We start from the raw sequence: 23,349 nt of genomic DNA on the forward strand, positions 1-23,349 counted from the left end.
AGGAACAGACCTTCGATGAAGTTGGAGTTACACCTTGGCCGTGCAATGGGACCAGCCCCTCTTATGGATATGGGCTTCAGAAGAGAACAGTATGCAGCCTTAGCCCTGTAAACCCAAATCTGGTGAGTGAAGGCCACATCTGAATGCCCATAACCCACCTGAGAAACGTTCAACAAAGCCAGAGTGCCACGTACTCACCAGACCAGGAGATGCTTTGTCATTGAACTTCCACATGGAAATGCTAAGACAGAGCAGGTTCTGGAAGGAGGTGCAAAGGAGGGTGGTTGGTGCAGACACCTGAGAACTTCTTTGGGAGGCACCAACCCTGGTCTACACTTGCACTCAAGCTTCCTTCCATTCCCTGCCACTGAGCCAGGGAGTCCTTGCTCAGGAAGTAGAATCATGCAGTTAAAGGGAGGAATTATGGTTTGTTCTAGAGAACTAGTCCAAGACCAAAAGAGCTGTGGACTAGCCATGTGACCTTGGAAAATTACTTACCCCCGTCTCACACCTTGCTTTGATCTTCTCACCTATGAAAGAGGGCCAGTAATATTATAGTATCCCCTTCCAGGAGAGCTGTGAGAATTGCAGTTAACACATGTGAAGGGCTTACAGCAATGCCTGGCATTGTTATCAATACATTTTTAGATATTTTTATTTTAGCTACTGAGATACTTCATTTATTTATTTATTTATCTATTTTTGAGACAGAGTTTCACTCTGTTGCCTGGGCTAGAGTGCCATGGCGTCAGCCTAGCTCACAGCAACCTCAAACTCCTGGGCTCAAGCAATCCTCCTGCCTCAGCCTCCCAAGTAGCTGGGACTACAGGCATGCACCACCATGCCCGGCTAATTTTTTCTATATGTTTTAGTTGTCCAGCTAATTTCTTTCTATTTTTAGTAGAGACAGGGTCTCACTCTTGCTCAGGCTGGTTTCACACTCCTGACCTGGAGCAATCCGCCCACCTCGGCTTCCCAGAGTGCTAGGATTACAGGCGTGAGCCACCGTGCCTGGCTGGGACACTTCTTTTTTTAATAACCATCTTCCCTGTGTGACAGTCTGCCCTAGCCACCTCACACCATCACCTCTGATGCATACAGACACACTACGTGCCGTGGGGAAGAGAAGGATGAAATCTTAAGACAGGCGGTATCTCTCAGGCTACTCACCCTCTGCTCATTCATTCATTCTTTCACTCATTCATTTATTCAGTAAATACTGATTGCCTGTTATGTGCCAGACCCTGCTGAGCACTTGGGACATGGTGGGGAATAGGACAAAGTCCTCATGAGCTACATTCTAGCTGGAGAGAGAGACTAAAAGCAAGTACCAAAAATATATGATACGGTGTTAGGTACCAAGAACGATGGAGAAAAATAAAGGTGAAAGGAGACAGAGATGGACTATGGTTGTTGGAGGGGGCATGTCACCACCTCTCAGCGGTGGTGACACCTGAACAGGCTTGAATGAAGGGGTGGGAAGCTGTAGGAAGACTTGGGCAGGATCATGCCTGGCAGAAAGAGCAGCCAGTGCAGGGGACCTGGGAGGGGAGTGAGCTTGTGGGGTCTGAGGAAGTCAAGCGAGAGGAGGACTGGCTGTGACGGCAGCAGAGTGAGACGGAGATGACACCACCAGGGCCAGGACGTGGTGCGGTCAGAGGTTGGGGGACTGAGGGGACGTCAGCTCCCCTTCTGCCCTGCCCTGTGTATGTTTCACAGATTGCTCTGGGGTTCTCCCCAGACAGCCACTTGACGTCGTGTGACTTTTACCAGTGTCTCTGGCTACCTGCTGGAGCACCTACAACCAGAGCTTCTTCCATTTGCCACTCCCAGTTCCAGTGAGTGGGAGCACCGCGTCCATTATTGAGGAAGCCAGGTCAGGGCTGGGGAGCTGCCATGAGCCCCCTGAGGTGTTCCAGCACTGCCTCCCTGGGGAGCATCCTGCTCCTCTAGCCAAGACCAGCTACATAATTTATGGGGCCCATTGTAAAATGCAAACCCAGGATACCTTGTTTGAACACTATCAAGAATTTTAAAAAATTTTAAGAGTGTCAAACGACTACAAAGCACTAAAGCAAGCAGGCAACTGCACAAACTACATGCCCAAGAAGCCAGCTCTGCCACTAAATTGTCCCACAGCCAAATGCCCTGACCCTAGAACACTGCAGCCTTTTGCTGCAGAGGCTCCCAGAGATCTTGAGAAATCAGATCTATTCTCCATTCTGTCTAGAGAGCCCTTTCTCTCTGACTCAGGCCAACTCTGCTGTGCTTAAGATCGCCGCTGGCCTTTGATGACTGAATAATCACACAGAACATGTGTGCCCCTTTCTATGTCAAAAGCTGACTCCCCAGATATTGGAAACACAACCCGTTAATAAGACAAAGCTGAGTCTATTGCTCATCATGATAAGGGAGAATGCCGTCTTGCAAAACCTTGGCAGAGTCTCAGAGGGAAGAGGGAAGATCAGAATTTATTGAGAATTGGAAGTCTGGTTGAAGGCTGTTATTGCATGGCAAGTATTTGATTAAGATTGGATAAGAATGATGATCATGTCCAGGATGGGTAGCAACAGCAAAGTGAGGATTCAGGGGCGAGGGATTCAAAGAATCCTGGGGTATCAACCCAACCGCATGCTGTCGGTTGATGCTTTTGATGGAAGAGTTGAAGGATCTTTTGGGAAGTTCCTGTAATGAACAGTCAAACCATTTACTTGGGCAGGGCTGTTCTAGAAGGGTAAGGGAGACAGTAGGATAACAAAGTCCTATTAATAGACAGTGAGGCTTGGTTTGGGGTCTCAGTGTCCAGCTGGGGGTGGGGTGGATGATTTGGGTTCTCACTTAGGGTGAGTGATTTCTCCTCAGCCTGGTGCCCTGCCGGCTGTCCTGCCTCCACCCAACACAGATGTGCCAGACATGTCCAGATTTTTGAGAGAGTACAGTTCAGACTCAGACTGGGGCCCTGACACCCTGAGGTCTCCTCCTCTCAGCATTAACCCTGTCTTCCCTTGTGCAGTAATAACCGTACCACCGCGCTGAGCTGGGGTCCCTGGCTTCCACACGGCGGACGGTCAACAAGCAAGGTGGGTGGGGAGGGCGGGCAAGAGGAGCGAGAGAGGATGGGGTGGCCAAACACCCTCTCCATTGCCGGGGGCAGGGGAGGGGAGGTCAGTGAGAAGGAACAGGTTTCTCTGACACCCTTCAGTGGAAAACAGAAAGACCAGAATGTGGTGGTGACTCCACGGTGCTTGATTGCCATGGAAACTTAGGTAATTTCTAAAGCAGCTTCAAAAGCCTCCCTCCCTGTGGCTCCTCTAGAATGTTCTTATAGAGGGTTGTAAGCTTCAGAGAGAGGGAACTTGTCAGGCAAGCTTTTGGCCCTTGAAACAAGTCACAAATCAAAGAAAAATGCTGGTTTCTGAAGAAAATGAAGAGACCCCTCCTATTAGCTTAAAAGCTGCTCCCAGGAAACAAGAAAGAGGCGCTGGCAGGTATGAGTGGGGAGGAATTTTCTCTCTCCTGTCCCTGGGGTTGAGGGCATGGGTGTGTTGAGAGTAGAGGGGCCAATGACAGGTGAGAAGTGGACAAAAATAGGAAGCAGAGAGGGGGGCTTCCACCCTCCCTATTTTCCTTGTCGCCCCCACGTTTTGAATGACTGAGACACGCTACAGGTCCCAGGGCCTGGAGGATGAGACTGACTGGGGCACTGGGCCCCAGGGCCAACCAGACCAGACCTGGGGGGCCCCGAGATAGGCTGAGAGCACATCCTCAGCGAGCAGGTTAGAACATGCAAGCAGGAGTTAGGCCACCGGCTCCTTCTGGGTACCAGAGACCTGAGAACTGGGAGAGTTGAGGGAGCCAGGCAGGGCTTTGGCAAGCCCGCCGTGCACAGCCGGGCGCACCCCGTTCCAGGGCAGCATCTCTGCGCTTCACTGTGAATGGAGTAGATGAAGCCTGGCAAGCCTGAACCATGCAACCGTCCACACCGCAGATTGGCCTTGAAGGCCTAAGGGAAAGGGACCCAGGGAGGTCTCAAAGCATTACACTGGAGAGGATTTATGGACATGGCCCCCGAGCTATAAAGGAATTCTGCTCTACTGGGCACGCTCGTTCGTTCTAACAGAACCCGGCTACTGGGATGGGTGGGTGATGCATTTTATTTTATTTTATTTTATTTTATTTTATTTTATTTTATTTTATTTTATTTTATTTATTTTTGAGACAGAGTCTCGCTTTGTTGCCCAGGTTAGAGTGAGTGCCGTGGCATCGGCCTAGCTCACAGCAACCTTGAACTTCTGGGCTCAAGCAATCCTTCTGCCTCAGCCTCCCTAGTAGCTGGGACTACAGGCATGAGCCACCATGCCCGGCTAATTTTTTCTATATGTATTAGTTGGCCAATTAATTTCTTTCTATTTATAGTAGAGACGGGGTCTCGCTCTTGCTCAGGCTGGTTTCGAACTCCTGACCTCCAGCAATCTGCCCGCCTCGGCTTCCCAGAGTGCTGGGATTACAGGTGTGAGCCACCGTGCCCAGCTGGGTGATGCATTTTATCACCAGGTCTAAAGCATTGGAGAATGAGGGCCTGTGCAAAACTACTGTACCTCCCTGACATTCTGGAGTCCTCCTGATTTCAACACACTTTCGTATGATCAGAGTCTCATACCTTGTGAGTTGACTTGGGGTTTGGAAAATAAACTCACCCTATAAACAGATGCCATGAAAAGGTCAAGGATGTCCAATATGTGGTTGTGAAAGCAGGAAGCCCATACTCATTTGAGTGAATCATTCGAACCTGCCCCATGCTTATTACTTATTAAATGGACATGCAGTTATTAAGGACCTACTAAGTCCTGGATGCTGTGGAAGACAAGATAAAATAAAATCCATCCCTGCCTCGGAGTTGTTCACAGTCAGACACCTAGATCAATTAGTGTGATAAATTAGCTGTTTTCCTTTTCAAGGCTGATGCCTTTAAATGCAAATATTAAAAACAAAAGAATTCTGTGTCTTCAGCAGAAAAGAAGTCATCATCAATCTACCATTCTTGGGGAAGGAAGGTGCTGGTCACCTGAAAAAGGTAGAAAGAGGGTCATTTATGACTTGGGTAACACTATACAGTTCACAGAGCTTTGAAAGGAGAGTGAGGTCTCAGTTGACCTTCAAACCCCGTTGGGAGGCAGGCGGAAGAGGCAGAGGATGAGCAGAGCACTGCATGGGTCAGTAGGAGACACTGTTCCAACATGATTTCCTTCCGTCTTCCCAGCAGCCCTTTTAGGTCAGCATTACACCCTAATTTTGTGGATAATGAACTAGACCTAGAGAGCCACGAGACAAGTTTGCAGTTGTGCGATTGAGTAAATGGTGGAGCCTTAATCTACGGTTGTCAGACAGACGCCTACTCTTTCTTCTGTGTTCCTGGGAAGTGTGGGAGAAAGAAAAAAGGGTACTGGGGAGGCCACCTGGATGAGGAAACAGGCCTGGGGACTTGAGCAGCGGCACACGCGGGCCCATCACACGCATGCGTTCACATCCATGAGCCAGGGGGCCATCCTCTGCTCCCGCCAGCAAGGAGCCGCAGATGCTTGTTTGTTGTGGGACAGGAGGAAAGTGGGTAAAGATGGCAAAAAGGGAGTCGCCTCTACCACCAATGTGTTAGCAACAACCTCGAGTCCAGAAGTAGCGAAGGTCAAAGATCTGTAACCTTAGGCCCATTTATCCTTTGTAGCCCTCCCTTTCACCACCTGTCAAATCCTACCTGCCTTGTAGGGTTGTTGTGAGAATTAAATGAGTCGATGTATAAAATGCTTAAAACCATGCCCGGCACATAATGAGCACTTAGAACGTTTTTATTAATATGTGCTCTGTTAAGCACCGACTCCTACCTTCTTTGCAGTTCCCAGCACTTGCTTAGAGAGTTTAAATACCTTGGCCAAGGTCATTCGGTTCCCAGAGCCAGGATTCAAACTCCAATCTATTTGACTCTGAAGCCTGGGATTTTAATTATCATGCAGGACTATCTCCTAAATCATAATTAACTTCTTGACACATTTATGATCCTCCAACAGCTCATGACCTGATAGGGCAAGAGACGACCCCACACGACATCTCATCATGGTAGACGAGGGTGTTGATCTTGGTGGTGGTGGGGGCAGAATAGGGGAGGCTGGTGCCGTTCGTGGAATAGTTCTTAGAGAAATAGGAAAATGAGTCTCTTCAGCTGAACATATGAACATTTTATATGTTTGAGACAAAAGGCAAAGCTTATAGCTCATGAGGCAAAAAGAATAATCCTTACTTATTACTTCCAGAGCTCCCCCACCCACCCAGTGCGCCTGCAGGAGTCTGGTCTCTCTCCCCGCCACGTCTCAGAAGCTGCGTTCTTGGAGATGTGCTCTTGCCTGTTCCACGTGTCGCCTGTCCTTGAACCTCCTCCTCCTGACCTCCCTGCGGTTGATCTGTCTCCATCTCTCCTAAACCCTCACCTATTGTCTTCCACAACAGCACACTCATGATTCTTCCTTTTCTCCGTGTCTTTTCTGTTTTGTCTTTTGCTCTATTGTAAATGTGGGCTTTCAACCCTCTTTTCTTTTTCCCTGTAAACACGTCCCCTTGTCAACAACACCTGCCCTCACAGTGATAATTATCTCTGCACAGATGAATCTGGAACATGCGTATGGAACAGTCTTTTCTAAGCTCCAGCCTCATGTTTTCATTTGTTCACTAGACATCCCCACCCTTCTGGAACCTCAAACATACCTTGAACTGGACTCGTCCTTTCTCTACATATGTTGTATATGTGCTTTATGTTTATTGAATACATGCTAAGCACCTGGCAGACTGTAGACACCCAATAGTCAGCTCCTATCTTTTCATTTCTCCCAATGAAATGACCTTGTTTTCTCCACCTCCTCGAAGATCAGACTGTCACCTGAGTAATTTTTCACTTTTCTGTTTTCACCCTCACCTTTCCATCAGCTGTCAACCTCTGCCAATATTTCCTTTGCAATATAGTTTGCAGTCCATTCATTCATTTCCGTTCCCTGAGTGCCATCTGGGCCCTTATCACTATTGCAGTGGTTTGGGAGTCATTTAGCCCTTGGTGGAAATCTCTGTCCTACCACTTAGTTGCCAACTTCTAAGCCTGTGTTTTCTCAGCTGTAAAATCGAGATAGTGTGTCTACTCTGTAGGGTTGTTGTGCAGATGAAATGAGTTAATGTATAGAAAAAGCATCTAGCAGAGAATAAGCACTCCATAAATGTTTATTTCCCTACTTTGCACTAAATTCATCCTTTGCAACATTCTAAGATACACTTGTTACCATGTCATTTCCCTGATGAAAAATAGTCTGTGACTTCCTGTTGTTTATGGAATAAAAGCCAATGTCTACAGCCCATGGTTTAATGTCAGCCGCAGTCTTGGCTTGTGTGCCTTCAGCCACAGGCCCCGTGCCCACTCACATAGGCCACCCAGCATTGCTGCCTCCATGCCACCCCCACCCCCTTGCTGTGGAAGCCCAAAGCTTTCCTCAAGACTCAGCTTACTGTCAGCATCTTCCAGAAACCTTTTTGAATCAACTTAAGGAAAACCAGATTCCTCTGAACTCAGACATTGCTTTGTACCACTGTGACCACACACACCTCATTGTGAGTGTTTTAGTGATCTCATCACTTCCTAGCTCCCCTCCGGGTCAAAACCTCCATGGTGGCAGGGGGCCCTTCCTTGTTGGATTCTCCAGTTGGTTTTTTTGCTCTTCTTTATTTTAAGGTTTTTTGGTAGCTTCGACTTACTGGACTAGGATCCTTTCTGCTAAAGTGATGTAAATTGAAGTCAGTACCTTCTCCCTTCAACAGTCTTTCAGATATTTGGAGACAACTCCATTGCACTCCTTCATTACCTGCTTTACCGACTAAGTTCAACTCAGTAACTGTGGATTGGGTGCCTACTGGGCGCTAGGCACTGTGCTGGCTCCCAGGACACACAGACAAACACATGTGTGGCCCCCGTCCTTGAGGGCCACCGGGACAAGGGGTGGAGGCACGTAGGTGGTCAGATGAGCACAGCAGCAGGCGACTAGTGCCATCGCAGGGGACTGTGGCATACAGACGAAGGAAGCCTCCCTGTGCTGCTGACTCAGGAGCAGCCTCGCAGGGGAGCTAATGATTGAGGCTGGAGGAGGAATCGAGCAAACTTGCCCTGTTCCTATCTCTACCCCTCAAAGGGCTTTTAATGTCCATCTATCAAATGAAACTGCTCCCAGACCTAGAGTTGGCAACTTTTCGGAAGCAGTATGCCAAGTCTTTATTTATTCATTCTAGTTTAGGATTTCACATGCCATTAATACGTTTCCGTTTTTATATATCCCTGTGTAACTAAACTCTGTTGTGAATAAAGCAAAAAATCCATTTTATCTAAAGAAAAAAATGCCTAAGCAGCTTTACCTAAAGTTAAAATGTAAGTCTAGTATGATATTTGACCGCCCCCCAACTTGGGGCTGGGTCGGAAGGAAGGCCAAGAGCTGTGCCCTTCCCGCGGCCAGCCCAGCAAAACCCAGGAGTCTCTTCTCGAAATTTCTACCCCGCCCCCAGGCACAATTTTTTTTTTTTGAAATAATAATTAATTTAATGACCCCCTCCGGCTCAGCTCTTAACATTTCCAGGCAAGTTGCACCTAAATCACATTTCTGGAAAGGTTCTGCGTCCCGGCTCTCCACGGTCCCCGCGTTAATGTGGCTGAGGAAGCAGGACGGTCATTCTCTCCTTGCCTCTCCCGGGCCCTGCTTCCCGAAGCGGGAAACTTCCCTCCTCTCTTTAGGTGGATGCAGACTCCATCTTTTAAGGCCCCACTCGCCAAAGGAGAAGTGACTGCCGCCTCCGATGGCACAACTGAGAGAGGAGGGCCACGCCTGTGGGCCGGGCACCTCTAGGCTCCCGCCCGTGCTCAGCCTCCCTGCGGTCAGCGCTCCGGGCTCAAGGCCTGTTTTTCTCTCTCTCTCTGCCCCACCCGTGTGAGTCGCCACCTCTGGGTGGGCGTATCTGCTCTACAGCGTTCCCTCAGGCAAATCCTTCTAACACGCAAACCTGTGGGAAAGCACTGGTGAGCCTGACCGTGGCCATGGGACACTGGGACAAGCCCCAGGTGCCACACTGGCCTTGTCAGTAATGAAGCTGTGTGTTTCTCCCGTCTAGCTCCTCCCTGTGGTTCTCCTCTCGTTAGAGTCTGGAGTCAGAAGGGTTTGAGGGAAGAGGAATGAATAACTGTCATTCCTCAAATCCCCAAGAGGAAGTGGAGCTAAGAGGGGCTGCCAGGTAGAGACCCCATCGCAGGCGGGGGTTGGGGGAGGGGCTGAAGGGAGAGAAGACCTCCGGGACAGGCCGAGGTCCACGCTGAGCTCCTGTGTGTCTTCCTCTGACTGCCGGCTCACCCGGTCCGCTGGGTTTGGTTTCTGACCCGTTGAGAAGCTGCAGGGATTCCCGCCGAAAGAGAGTGAATGCTCCGATCTCAATTCATTTCCTTCCTGGACCTCCCCATCCTACTCCTCAAAGAAAACTCCTGTCGCTCCAGGGATGTCACCCTTATACCTGACACAAATAATGGGTGAAGTTATGTGAAGGTTGTGACAGGTTTCCCTCTTTCTGTGACGCAGTGAGCAACAAGATTTTATGAGCTGGGCCATGGGTCTGAAGGGCACCAGAACCTTTGTGGGGCCACAGCCTCTTCCCACCATCTCCCCAGCTAGTGGATGGATCCCATTTAAGCACCACTGTGTTTACGGTCCTTCTGGGGAAGAGAGAACTTCTCTGCATGTATTGTCCACCTAGAGGGGCAACACACGTGCACATGAAATAGCTGTAATGAGAGGCAACGTAAAAAGTGGCTAAGGCATGGTTTTGAATCCTGGCTTCAGTTCTTACTCTCTGTGTGACCTCAGCCAAATTACTTAACTTCTCTGTGCCTCATTGTCCTTATCTAAGCCTCATAAGGTTGCCTCAAGGATTAAAAGAGCTAACATTGATAAAGCACCTAGAATATCTATCATATTATAAACATTACCTACAAATGTTTTATGCATATAAAGCTATGTGTGTGTTCCATGGCCCAGTGGTGAAGTGACGGCATACAGAAATCACTTGGGTTTAGGTTTTCATCTCAAAGAAAGATCAGGGCCAAGCTGGCAAATGTGCCGGGCATATGGAAACATAAGCCAAAGCAGGTGGCAGGCTCGCCTGATCTTCTGGCTACCACCCCAAGCTTCTCCCTCTACTAATTAACATGGCATTGGCTTGGATCAGATAGGGCAGAAGCCAGAGAGATTTCGTTCAGGAGCCAATTTCTTCCAGACACTTAAACAGCTGGGTCCCAATCCTTCCACGTTTGAAATCAAGGCAATTTAGAGCTGAGCCTCATATGCACATTGATGTCAAATAATGACATCTAATGGTCTCATCCACCAGCCCTTCTGTGCGTGTCAGGAGGTGAGAAACAGTATCCTCTCCCCAGGTGGCTCATGTTTGACAAAATAAGTGACAGCCAGTCCTAGAGCAACTCAGAATGACACCTTCTTAACTCGATACCTAGAGTCATAGATTGGCTTAGATGGAAAGGAAGGACCTTAGAGATCCAGTCCTACACCTGTATTTTATGGTTAAGGGGGCCAGGATCCAGAAAGATGAAATGGTTTGCCCACTTCATGGACAGAGATGGGACCAGAACTCAGGTTTTCTGATCCTTGGTGGATTACTGTTTCCACTAAACCACATCCCCACATGTTGTAGCTCCTCCACCAGGAGGCTGGTACAGGCTGTCTTGGTGTGCCCCTGGGCTGGGACAGCCTTATGACTACTAAGGCAGTACTTCAAATGCAGTGACAGATCTGCATGTCCTGGGCCTCATTTCAGCCCTGGAGGGTAATGTGGCTTTCTCTGCAACAGCCTCGTGTGGCAGCTAGAAGATGAATGACTAGAGCAACCAGGAAGCTACAGTGCCAGGAAAGGTCTGCAGGAGATTTTGTATTGTTTCGAGCATTGTTCCCCAGCAAGAAGCCCATGGCAATATTTCCCTGTGCCCTAGAGGTTCCTCAGGTTTGCTCCATGGACCATTGTCATCCACCAGAAAGAGCTGGTGAGAAAAGAGAAGCAGGGGCAGAAAGATGGCATGCTCCAAGTGGCCTCCCTCTTGGAAGCTCACTAATCACAGCTTGGGAATGTTCCTTGCTGCACAGCTGTAGGTGCCACTCTCAGTTTAGTTAAGAAGCCAGTTGGATCCCACTAACTCTCAGCTCTGAACCAAGGCCCAGATGGATCAGAAGCTACAAAGATTCGCCTTGAAAAATACGTGATGTTGTACTCATAGTTCATTTCCTTTCCAGAACTCTCCTTCCCATTTTATGTATAGACATGGAATGTTATCAAAAGCACATTAATTGGTCAAAGCAAGGTTCAGAACAGTAAGCATAATTTTGTAGGGAAAAATACTTGTAAAAATGTATCAAAAAAGAAAAAAAAATTGAGAGAGTGCTGCTGACAAACTGCTGACAGTGCATACTGTGGTTGGGCAGGGTGTCAAGTAGGAAGAAGGATGGCATCTATTCGAGTCATGTCTACATTCTTAAATTGATTGTGACTTTTTTCCCCAATAACTTGTTATTACTTTTGTAATTAAGACAAACAATGAATTAAGAGTAAGATCAGCTGGACATGGTGGCTCACGCCTGTAATCCTAGCACTCTGGGAGGCCGAGGCAGGTGGATCGCTTAAGGTCAGGAGTTCGAAACCAGCCTGAGCAACAGCAAGACCCTGTCTCTACTAAAAAATAGAAAGAAATTAATTGGCCAACTAAAAATATATAGAAAAAAAATTAGCCAGGCATGGTGGCACATGCCTGTAGTCCCAGCTACTTGGGAGGCTGAGGCAGGAGGATCACTTGAGCTCCGGAGTTTGAGGTTGCTGTGAGCTAAGCACCACAGCACTCTAGCAGGGGCAACAGAGTGAGACTCTGTCTCAAAAAAAAAAAAAAAAAAAAAAAGAGTAAGATAATGAAAATATTTTCAAAAGGTCCCCAACTCATGTTATACAGTGATTCCCAACACTGCTGTCAGGGCTGGTTTCTGGGACCCATCCTGGTTGAGTCACAGACCTAACAAGCACCTTCACAAACCCACCTGTCATCATGTGACCCCCACTAGAGGCTGTAACCTCTCAGAAGTCAAAGATAAGTTCCGTCACCAAGTAGGGTCCATCTCAGGAGCATATTTTGAGATCCCTCCAAGTTCCACGCTTCGGGTTCTACCGAGTCCACAGAGTGCCGAGTCCCGAGTGAGCACTGCCTCTGGCTTCTGCTGAGAGCGATTTCTCCCTGGGGCAACATCTGCCCTGGCATGGGGTTGGAGGAGAACGGAGCGGGTGATGGACATGGAAACAGCAAACGCATTTTTTTTCTTGTCCTTGAGAACAATTTTTCTTCAACCTCACTTAAAGCTTTCCATTTCTAATATTATACCTTACACGTTGAAAGCAATTTTAACTTCTTTAAGCCTTTTCACATTCATTATTACTGCTCTTCAAAGTAATCCTGCAGAGAGGGCATTATTCCGATACTGAATTTCTGCAAAAATAAAAGTGCTTCCTGAAACCCAAGGTACACCACTGACACACAAAATAGGTGTGGACGTGCACGGCCCGTGCATGCGCACACGTGCACCTTGGCACCCACACGATGCTTTAGGAAGGGAGGATGGGAGGACCAGGCATCGTGTCTGCTTCACTCCCCTTTAGGTTTCAAAGTTCATATTCTTACGTAAGAGCTCCACAGCCTAGAAATCCCATTTCTTCAAATCATACAGATTTAATGCTCAGTGCTGTGTATGATAATAAAGGAGACACCACCGCCATACCGGTCGTTGAGAAAGTTACCGTAGAGCTGAACGCAAACTACGACAGAGAACAGGCAGGGGTCTCTGGAATTGTCAGGTTACCCGTGTCAGGCCACAGAAGTTTTAGGGATTCACAAAAAGTGTGGCTAATCTTGTGCTTGGCAGACTTGGGGAAAGCGTCCTGGGAGAGCCACGACTTGGATCGGACCGTACTGGGTAACGTCAAGGACTCTGTGTAGACTGAGATGAGGATGCAAATGCCAGAGTCAGCCAGGGAGACTGGACAATGGCACTTTGATCTTAGGAAATTCTCATTGTAATGAAACCCCTTTGAACACCCCACCAATGCCCTCTTCCATTTGCTCAGCCCTTTTGATGTCTTCACAAGTTTGCAAAGGCTCTAGCTTTAGCGTAGATGCCACCAGGGCCACTGACCTTGTGATCAAATCTAAACATATACCTAAAGGAATCAATGGTTTGATGGATGTGGAGTGGGAGTGCACATAGACACATAGGCGATGGAGAATAGGAGGAGGAAGAACCACAAGTTGCCCAGGAGCTATTGTTTCATATGACAGTGTTTAGATGCCTGTCCTGGCTACAGGGTGGCCATCAAGTCTGGAAACATAGGTATTCTTATTTTATCCTGTACCATAAGGTAGTCTTAATAAGGCGATTATTAATATTATGTCTTCACCTGTTGCATTACTTTTCCAGGAATGCTATAACAAAATACCAAATATTGGGTGGCTTAAACAACAGAAATTTATTTGCTCTCAGTTCTGGAGGCTGGAAGTCCAAATTCAAGGTGCCAGCAGGGTTGTTTCCTCTGAACCCTCTCTCCTTGGCTTGCAGGTGGCCTTCCTCTTGCTGCCTCTTGACCAGGCTGTCCCTCTGTGTGTGCACGCCCCTGGTGTCTCTTTGTGTGTCCTAAGCTCCTCTTCTTATAAGTCAGATTGGGTTAGGGCCCACCCTAATGGCCCCATTTTAACTTAATTATCTGTTAAAGGCCTAGTCTCCGAATACAGCCACATCTGAGGTACTGGAGAATGGAGGGTGGTTAGGGCTTTGGCGTATGGACGATTCAATCCATAATACCTGTGTTTCCAGATCTGGTAGCCACCCTGTAAATGTGTAAAAGAAGGGGACGAGACTCCAAGTTGTGCACTAGGAGTCCGGAAGTACTCTCTTTAGAACTGAAGCCAGCCTCTACGAAGGGACCAATCCTCTTAGCTGCGGGGACACTGCACGACTGCGGCGTGACCATGGCCTGGGTGCAAAGCTTCACCCCGGGGGTGTGACTTCTGGGTTCCACTCCTAGCAGTGTCTCTGCCTAGAGCATTTGCACAGTTTGCAGGATGATGGATGATCTTGTCCCAGTTTAGAGCCCCATCCCTTGCAGCGTGTTCTCTTTCTGAACACATCCGCCATCCCTGGCCTCCTCCCAAACAATCCCCACGGCACCTTTGATGGAAGACCCTGTGACCAGCCTGTTGACTGCTGGTGATGCAATGGTGTATCACTCAACAGTGATTTATATTCTATGCAGGTCTGAACGAAGCTATAAACTGCTCTCCAGAGCTAAACGCTGCTGAGCATTTAATCTAAGCAAAGGAAGGGTTTAGCATACATCAGCTTCCTAGGATGAATGTGCTACTATTGGAGGAGAAAGGGTTCTTTTTCTGTTGCCGATTTGCTCTTTGATGGTTTTAAGGGGCAGAGGGGGGTGTCTTGTGGAGGACTTGAGCCACTGCTTCTCTGACACGCACGTCCAATGGGCGCTGTGCAGAGCCAGCTTTGCAGCAACCTGTTGGGCTCATGGGAACAGGGGCCCTCTCTCCGCATAGCAACAAGGGAGCACGCCAGGCTTGGGGACACACAGACGTCATTCCTCGTTCCCGGGAGCAGAAAATGTCACGCAGATGGATTTCCGGCTCTAGAAAGCTGGAGAAATTATATGCCAGTGAAGTTTTGGGCACAACGTGGTCGCACAAGGAATAGATATTGGGAAAACGCCTGTGTACACAACATGTAACCACCCGAATCCCCGTGAGAACCCTCGCAAGGGCCCCGGTTTCCTAGGAGATGGCTTCTTGAATTAGTAAGAGCGTTTCTGCTGCCTCGCCTGAGGCCTAAATTCTCATGCTGTTTCTCCACAGAGTCACGGCGGTGGCAGTACGGCTGTGGCTTCTTCTCTGAGACTCCCTGAAGGAGTGGGGACATGTGTTCCGCCCTCCCCTTCCCGTGTAGGCTAATCCCGCGACAACCACACGGGACGCGCCACCTCGGCCGCCTCACCCACCTGCAATCAGTGCTCACGAGCGCGCTGAGCAAGGAGTTAACGCCGCAACTCTAATATCAGCTGAGAAATATTTTGGTCATTAACCTTTAAAGTGGTACTGGGATAGAGCCATTATTGGGTTACTGATTAAGTGTTTTCTGGTGACATTTCAGGATTACAAATGAATTAGCTGCTCCCAAACAATGCCTTCCTGGCCTGGCATTTCTTAACATTAGCAACCCATTGCAGGGATCCGAGTTTCTTATTTATTTATTTATTTTAATTTTTTTTTTATTTCAGCATATTATGGGTGTACAAATCTTAAGGTTACATATATTGACCATGTCCCCCCTCTCCCCCCTTGAGTCAGAGCTTCAAGCATGACCATCCTCCAGACAGTGCACATCTCACTCATTGTGTTTGTATACACCCATCCCCTCCTCCCCCCTCCCACCCTCCCGACACCCGATAAATGTTATTCCTATATGTCCACTTAGATGTTGATCAGTTAATATCAATTTGCTGGTGAGCACATGTGGTGCTTGTTTTTCCATTCTTGGGATACTTCACTTAGTAGAATGGGTTCCAGCTCCATCCATGAAAATACAAGATGTGCTATATCACCGTTGTTTCTTAAAGCTGAATAGTACTCCATGGTATACATATACCACATTTTATTAATCCACTCATGAATTGATGGGCACTTGGGTTGTTTCCACAGCTTTGCAATTATGAATTGTGCTGCTGTAAACATTCGAGTGCAGGTGTCCTTTTTGTAGAGTGTCATTTGATCTTTTGGGTAGATGCCCAGTAGTGGGATTGCTGGGTCAAATGATAGATCCACTTGTATTGCTTTAAGGTATCTCCATATTGCTTTCCACAGAGGTTGAACTAGTTTGCAGTCCCAGGGGTCCGAGTTTCTGTGTTTCCATTGGCCCAGGCATCGCACTTCCTACCTTGCAAGACGGATACACTGATATGGGCGCCACAGTGCTACCCACCTGATCCCAGAATAGAAAGCTGGACTGCGAGGTCACTGCTAGGCAGGGTGGGCAATTCATCCATCTCAGCCCAGGACTTCCCAGTTTTAGGACCAAAAGTCCCATGTTCAGGCATCCTCCTCCCCCAAGTCCCAGGCATGCTGGGATGGTTGGCCGCCCGACTTGGGAAGCAAGGCTTTGATGGAATAGAAGAGGTGGGGAACTTAAGGAAATATGGCTGAAAATCTACGTGAGACCAGGGAACACCCTGAGCATACCGTGTCCCTGGGGACGGGGTGCGGAAAGAAGGCAATAATCATATGAATCAGTGACGTAGCGGTGGGGGTTCAAGTCAGAGGTGCGGAGGATGTTGCCAGAGAGACTGCGTAACGTAGGAGGAGGGGAGAGCTGGGAGCTGCTGGTCCGAACTGGCAAGGTGAGGACGACAAGCCCCCACAGGGCTGGGAGGGAGCAGGAGGGAGATGAGCCGAGACCTGGAGTCAGGGCAGCTTGGATGCTGAGGGAAGAGTGACCCAAGCAGGAGGAAGCCAAGAAACTAAAGCTAGTGAGAAAACTGGAATCTGATATTCGGCAACCAGGGAAACATCGCGTGGAGATGGCGGCGATGGGGAGGACGTAGATGAGGAAGCTGTGTTTGGTGCTGGGACAAGCAGCTGGGTGTGAACACGCTGTCCCCTCTTTCCCTCTCACTGGAGCGGAGGGGCCCGCAGGGGAGCGCTAGCCCTCCCCGCTTCCGGCCGGGTGTGGACAAGGGCGTAGAGACAGGAGTGGCCAGAGCAGGGTGATAAGTTCCAAAGTGGCGATGTGGGAGTGAGTCCTGAAACAGCTTCAGGTGGGGATGGTCGGGGCAGGAAGCCAGTGCTGGGTTTGAGCCAGTGCAGGGAGCACGTGTGTTCACACCCCCACCACACCCCCCCGCCACACCCCCTGGCTGTGCCTGCGCACCACAGGCGGAGTGTACCAACGGGGACCCTAGAACTCAGAGGCCTGGAGGCCGCAGCTCCCTATGCGCCAGCAGGTTTAATAGTGCAGCTCTCCACCTGCAGCTGCTTTGGGTGGTGCCATATCCTCGTCTCACTGGACCCCTGAACGTGGAGCCCAGGCCACTGAGAGTCCTGGCTCAGAGAGGGCAACTAGTTTTTATTGCTCATTCCAAACAGCTGTGACTCGCTGGCTGCTGCTAGTTTCCTGGAGAGCTGGGCTGGGTAGGAGTCCGAGGCCCCTCCAGGACCAGCAGGAGTGAGGGCTGAGATCGATTGGCTGTTTCTGCCAGAGACAGGGACTTGCCCCAACAGAGCACCCACTGGACTTTGCTGTCCAAAGGACAGTCCCTACAATGGCGTACCTTAGTTCCCCTTGCAAATGGGCAGGGCCAGTGATTTTCAAAAATGTTGAAATCACTGGAATCCTTTCTTCAGTGAAGTTTCACATGGAAAATCCTTTCTTCAATCAAAGCAGAGCTATCCTGGCCAAAGAGAAGGGCAAGGGCTGAGAATCTCTTCTGCTCCCTGTCCCTTCCCAGTGGCAGTTCCTGAGACACCTCCATGGAACACAGTTTGAAAACCACTTGGGAAGGTGCAACTTCAGAAGAGGACTGGGGAAGATCTCTCTGAGATGATGATCTCTCAGATCTTAATTCCGATTAAGATCTGAGAAGAGCTAGAAGAAGGCCATTCTGGGTGATGGAGCACCAAGTGCAAAGGCCCTGAGGTGGAACAAGCTTAGCTAGTTTGAGACACAGAATGCTCTGCGGTGTAGCCAGAGTATAGGTGTGTGAGGTCAAGGTGACAAGTGAGGCCAGGTAGGTAGGCAGGACCCACTCAAGGCCATACGGGCAGGCTGTAGGAGTTTGGATTATATTCTGAGTGTGATAGGAAGCTATTGGAGGGGTTTAAGCAGCAGAGAATCATAATCTGATTAAATTTTTGAAATATCAGTGGCTGTTCTGTGGGGGTGAGGATAGAAGGCAGGACACGGGTGATCTACTACGGTGGTCTGTGTGGGAAACCAGGGAAGCTTGACTGCGGGAGTGGCAGGGAGCGACTGTGCCTGGGGCGTTAGAGGCGTAGCAAGGGTGGTATGTGGGCGCGCCGTCTCGTGGCAGGCATGGGGCTCTGAACAATGGGGCGTTGAGGTCCAAGGAGGGATGCTCTTCAGACCAGGTGAGGACTCCTTTCTGTTTATTGCCTGCAGAACCCCTCTTCGTTCTTGAAGACCCAGCTTCCCTGGGAAACCCTCCCTGATCCTGCATTACTGTCTGTATCGGGGAGCTGCTCTTACCGTTTACTGCTCGGTATTTATTATTCAGGCTTTTTCTAGTGACTACTACACTTAGGAGGGACCTTATAGACACCCAATCAAGCTCCGTGATTTTACAGATGAGGGGACCAAAGGTTCAGAACTGATAGTAAACTCGGGTCTCTTCATCCCTAGTCTGAGGCTATTTTCACTTTGTCCTCAACTCTCTTCTTTTATGCATGTCTCATGTCCCCTCCCAGATGAGCTTTTTATTTTAGATTTAATTGAAGATTTTTAAGGGCAGAGATCATGTCTTACTCTCTCTTTTATCTCCTTAGCATCTAGCATAATGCTTGACCCAAACATAGAAGTTCCACAAATATTTGCTGACTAGCTAGCTGTCCTACCTACCAGGGTGGCCACGTTGCAGGAATCCCCCTCCTCCACTGGCACCCCATCAAGGTTAACCTATCCCCAACCTGGCATTGCTTACCACCAGTCACCACCCGAGTCACCACCTGGCATTGCTCACAGCCAGCGTGTGGACTGCGTGGCAGAGCCTGGCTCCAAAGAGGCCAGAGTTCTTCGCATTTCCTTACTTAACGGTGACTACAATGAGTACTGGAGTCTGATTCGAATTAGGCCCAAACCCGGCTCCACTGGGGGGCATTGCTAGTCATTGCTAATGACTGTACATTACTATTTATTGTCTTTCTTGGATTCTCACTTATCTATGAGTAAGTGTTCATGAGAAAGAACATGACAGATCCTAAAGACCTAGCCCCAGAGGCCATGGCCTGCTACTGCAGGGGGAGATGGGGGATGGGAGAATAGGACTTCCTGTTTCCCACAGAGTAGACTAGTCTCTGAGCAGAAACCCCTTTGTCTCAGTAGTCCTCCCCAGCCCTGCGCCACTTGCCTAAGGGACCGCTGAACTTTGGGTGAATGGAGGAGGCTGCAATTCCTTGTGCTGTCGTATCTATTGCTGTCCTTTAATTGAGACTTCTTTTCCAGCAGAGCCCTTTAAAAAATGCGCATTAGTTTCCCAGAGGACCCTTCCCCCCGCCTTAGTGCATCCGTGGGTGGGGAGGGCATTCTGCACCCCACCCTCCCCAGTTAGCCCCCAAACCACAGGCAGAGATGTGTTCATCACACTAGGCAGAAAGCCACGTTAGGCGGGGTTCCTGCCCTGCTGTGTCCCCTTCATCCCCCACTCCCTAGGGCTCAACTGATGTTTGTCCAAGCTCACGGTTATTTGAACTGTCAGAATATGGTGCTAACAGTGACAACACGTTATTCCTTCCATCCATTTATTGAGGATCTACGATGTTCCTCCATCTATTTCTAATTATTAATACACATTTCCAAATTTGAATTCGTAAGTAGAGAGGTACATAAAAATATAAATCCTTACTCATAACAGTAAAGAGTTTACATGGAAACTAATAAAACTTCTTCTAACTCCTCCCTCTTTGTCACGTGGAATTTCCCAGCAAATGGCATGAGCCATGCAAGTGTCTGCCCATGTATGGGGATATTGATGAGTGTTAAGAGACAGAAGGAATTGTAGAAGGCGCCAAAGTCACAGAACAGCTGACAGGCAGTGTGGGCAGGAAGATCCCCTTGTTAATTCATTAACATAACAACAAGATGTCTGTTAGGAAGAAGTTGGGTCATTTTCAATTGGTAATTAGGTCCACGTGGTCCTTCTCTCATCGCTCTCCATTTATCAACCGCATGCTTTGTGTCTGGCCACCCTGCTTGTGGAAGACGCTGTGAGAATCGCGTGTATCAGGCTTTTCTAGCTGGTGGCAGCTTGGGAAGACTATGACCTCCTTGAGGTTGACTTTCACCCCCAGAACAAATCACTGGATTTAACCAAGAGGATACTGCAGCGTTGGATGAGAAGCAATGTCTCCATTCTGTAAAGTATCCTACATAGAAACAGTTTGTATGAAGTCCTCGGGTGACCTCAGCCACATCCAGGGCTTCAGTTGATGAGGTGATGACTCAGGCCACATCTCTGGTTCAGAACTTTCCATCAGGCTCCAGATCCATGTTTCCAAGAGCCATGAACATCCCAAGGGCAGCATGAACTTGAACTTCCCCCACTTTCCCTCCACTTCCTGTCCTAAATCGAACTTTTAGTAAATTACAGCACTGCACATCCAATGATAGGTTCCCGAACCAACAATTAGAAGCACATCCACAGGAGGTGGGGCATGAGGAGGCCAGCTTTGGTGTGTTGGAATCTGAATTATTTAAAATCAGTGTCACGACACAGCTTTCTTTTGCTCCCTCCTTGGCTGTGCCCTGAAGGCCGCCTCCTTTCCCTGTCCTGCCCGGGTGATGCAAGCACCTCTGCCCCACACAAGGGTCCAAACAGGCTGGTCAACAGAAGTCATCTGAGGAACTTCTAAAAAGTAAAGATTCCTCCACTCTTCTGACTCAGGAAGTCTAGGCTGAGACCTGGTCCACCCTGGGTACCATCAGAGAACTCAGTCGGAGACCTAGTGACACACAGGGAACCTTGATGCTTCGTGGCTCCCACAAGTTTAGGACCACTGTTCTCACAAGCAGTGATGGTGCGTGTATGTCTGTACGCATGTATGCACAAATACATACACCTGTATATACACACGAGCACACACAAACACGTGCACACACATGCAGAAACAAATACATACATACACATATTGATATATTCTGGTACCTGGGTCCCCCTGGCAGTATCAATTTCAGTTGTCCCTACAAACAGTCATTGACTAAACAATCATCCACCAAAGCCACTAGGAGCTCCTGGCTCTGCTGCCACCATGCCAGACCCTCCTTCTTCTTCCAGATGACCCCGGCAGCCTCCTAACTGGTCTCCGTACCTCTGGACTGTCTGCCACACTTCTGACTTAGTAAATGCATATTAGAGTCACCAAAGTATCTTGACCCCACCTGAAGCTCTGAGCCCCCCACTTTTCCCAGCTCTGAGAACAGTGCTCACCCCAATCTCTGGGACTTACCTCAGCCCCTCCTCCGGCAGCCACTGCTCAATGCCCCCTTCGCCGTATGAACATCTTCAGATCTAAATCTTTGTCCCCAGGTGAGATGATTTTCTCAACCTAAAATGAAATCACTGGATCATCACTTTTCTGTAAGGAACACCGGCTTACACTTCCCCTAAAGTCTATGGGGTGATCCATCTGACTCCTCCCTTACTAGTTTTGGAGATGATTGTTAAAAAAACAAAACAAAAATCAAAACAAAATTTTGCTGATTTGATTATACTCTATCACCCTGTTTTTAAGTTTTAATTTTTTGATTATTGGTAAAATTGAGCATTCTTCGCATGTATTGCCCATTTGTATTTCTTCCTCTGTCATCTAAACTTTGGCCTATTAAGTTTATCCTTCTCCGATAAAAACTTTTTCTAACCTAGCAGTTCCAAGGTGTGGTAACCCAACCAGTAGCATCAGTGTCACCCAAGAACTTGTTAAGAGTGCAAATTCTCAGACCCCACCCCAGACCTCCTGAACCAGGAATTGTGGATGTGGGGCCCAGCAGTCAGCTATAACCTGTCCTCCAAGACTACAAACTGCCCTAACCCATGCTGAGTGATAATAGAATTCATCTGGAACCTACGTATACAACAGGGGACATCCATGAAGGGACCCACCTTTCCTGACACAAATCGCAAATAGCATAGTGGATAAGTCTGCAAACTCTAGATCTAGCCTGCCTGAGTTGGTAGCCTGGCTCTACCAGCTACTAGCTGTGTGAGCTTAGGCAAATGACTTAACCTCTCTGGACCTCAATGTCCTCATTAGTAAAATGGGGATAATAAGCTAACCTACATCATAAAGTTACTTTAAGAATTAAAGATTCAGTACACTCAGCCCAGTTCCTAGCACATAGCACCTAATACGTGTGAGGTCTGACTACTACTATTATGGCCACTTAAATGATCACTGTACTCCATATTTTTTCCCTTGTTCTCCAGAAACCTGGAGGAAGGGAAAGGAAGAAATAAAGGGTCTTAAACAAGGCTGGATCTTAAAGAAACTTGGCGATTAGAAAGCAAGAGTTTTTATAATAAACATAACAAATAATGCACCTCCTCTTGTTCCCTCCCCTTAAAAATAAGCTTCTCCTTTTGCCTTCTGTTGACCCAGGTCAGCCTTGCCAAGCTGTGCATGATTCTGTGGTTATTGCTCTCGTATCAGCGGTTACATAAGGAATATAAGACACAGCAAATACAGAGAAAAGCTCTTGAATTCATTGCAGATACACCAAATATTTGTTGTATTGGTTAAAAGCGGGTGTATAATTCTAAACCATTTTTATCATTCTAACTCTTACAGCAGTCTTACTGGAGGTTAATGTGAGTAATATTTTTAAGAGGAGGTCCCATCATCAAATAAGTTTGTGAAATATAACACTAGGGCAGATAAATTAACTTAGGTGATCGCGGATTATGAGTCTTCATGGGTAAGAAGTCAGTGAGGGTTCCCAGGCTTCTGACCCTGCCTCCCATGCTGTAAAGGAATATCTCATCTGGTTCGTGTCCCATGGAGAGCACTTTTGGAGATGTCTTTTAGGAAAAAGGAAAAGATTTCCAGATTTGGAAGTTGCTGGCAAACAGATTAAAGGAAAACAAAATATTGTATAAGATGTTATGTACAGGAAACAAAAAAGATATCCTTTCTCTTTAAAGAAGTAGTAGACAGGAGATGTTCTTTGTGTCTCCAAAGAAAGGCAATGAATTTTAAATGCTTTAGGAAAATGAACTGAATACTTTCCTGCCTTACACCATCACACAAAACCCTAATGAGATATCTATTTAGTATTTGCCCAAAGAGGAGACTCCCCTGGGTTGTCCAAGACTGGAGAGTAAGGAAGTGCTACCCCTCAATTCTACTCTCCTCCCTGTGACTACTTCCAGCTACTGACCTTGCTAATAACTTGCTCTCAC

At 48.1% G+C, this 23,349-nt stretch overlaps 1 protein-coding gene across 1 annotated transcript in view; it reads left to right on the forward strand.

Moving 5' to 3' along the window:
* Nucleotides 1-23,349, forward strand: part of TMEM178B (transmembrane protein 178B) — a 365,013-nt gene that overhangs the window by 329,791 nt on the left and 11,873 nt on the right. The gene's annotated exons all lie outside the window — the stretch shown is intronic.

The sequence above is a fragment of the Microcebus murinus genome, chromosome 9 (genome assembly GCF_040939455.1).
Source record: "Microcebus murinus isolate Inina chromosome 9, M.murinus_Inina_mat1.0, whole genome shotgun sequence".
NCBI lineage: Eukaryota > Metazoa > Chordata > Mammalia > Primates > Cheirogaleidae > Microcebus > Microcebus murinus.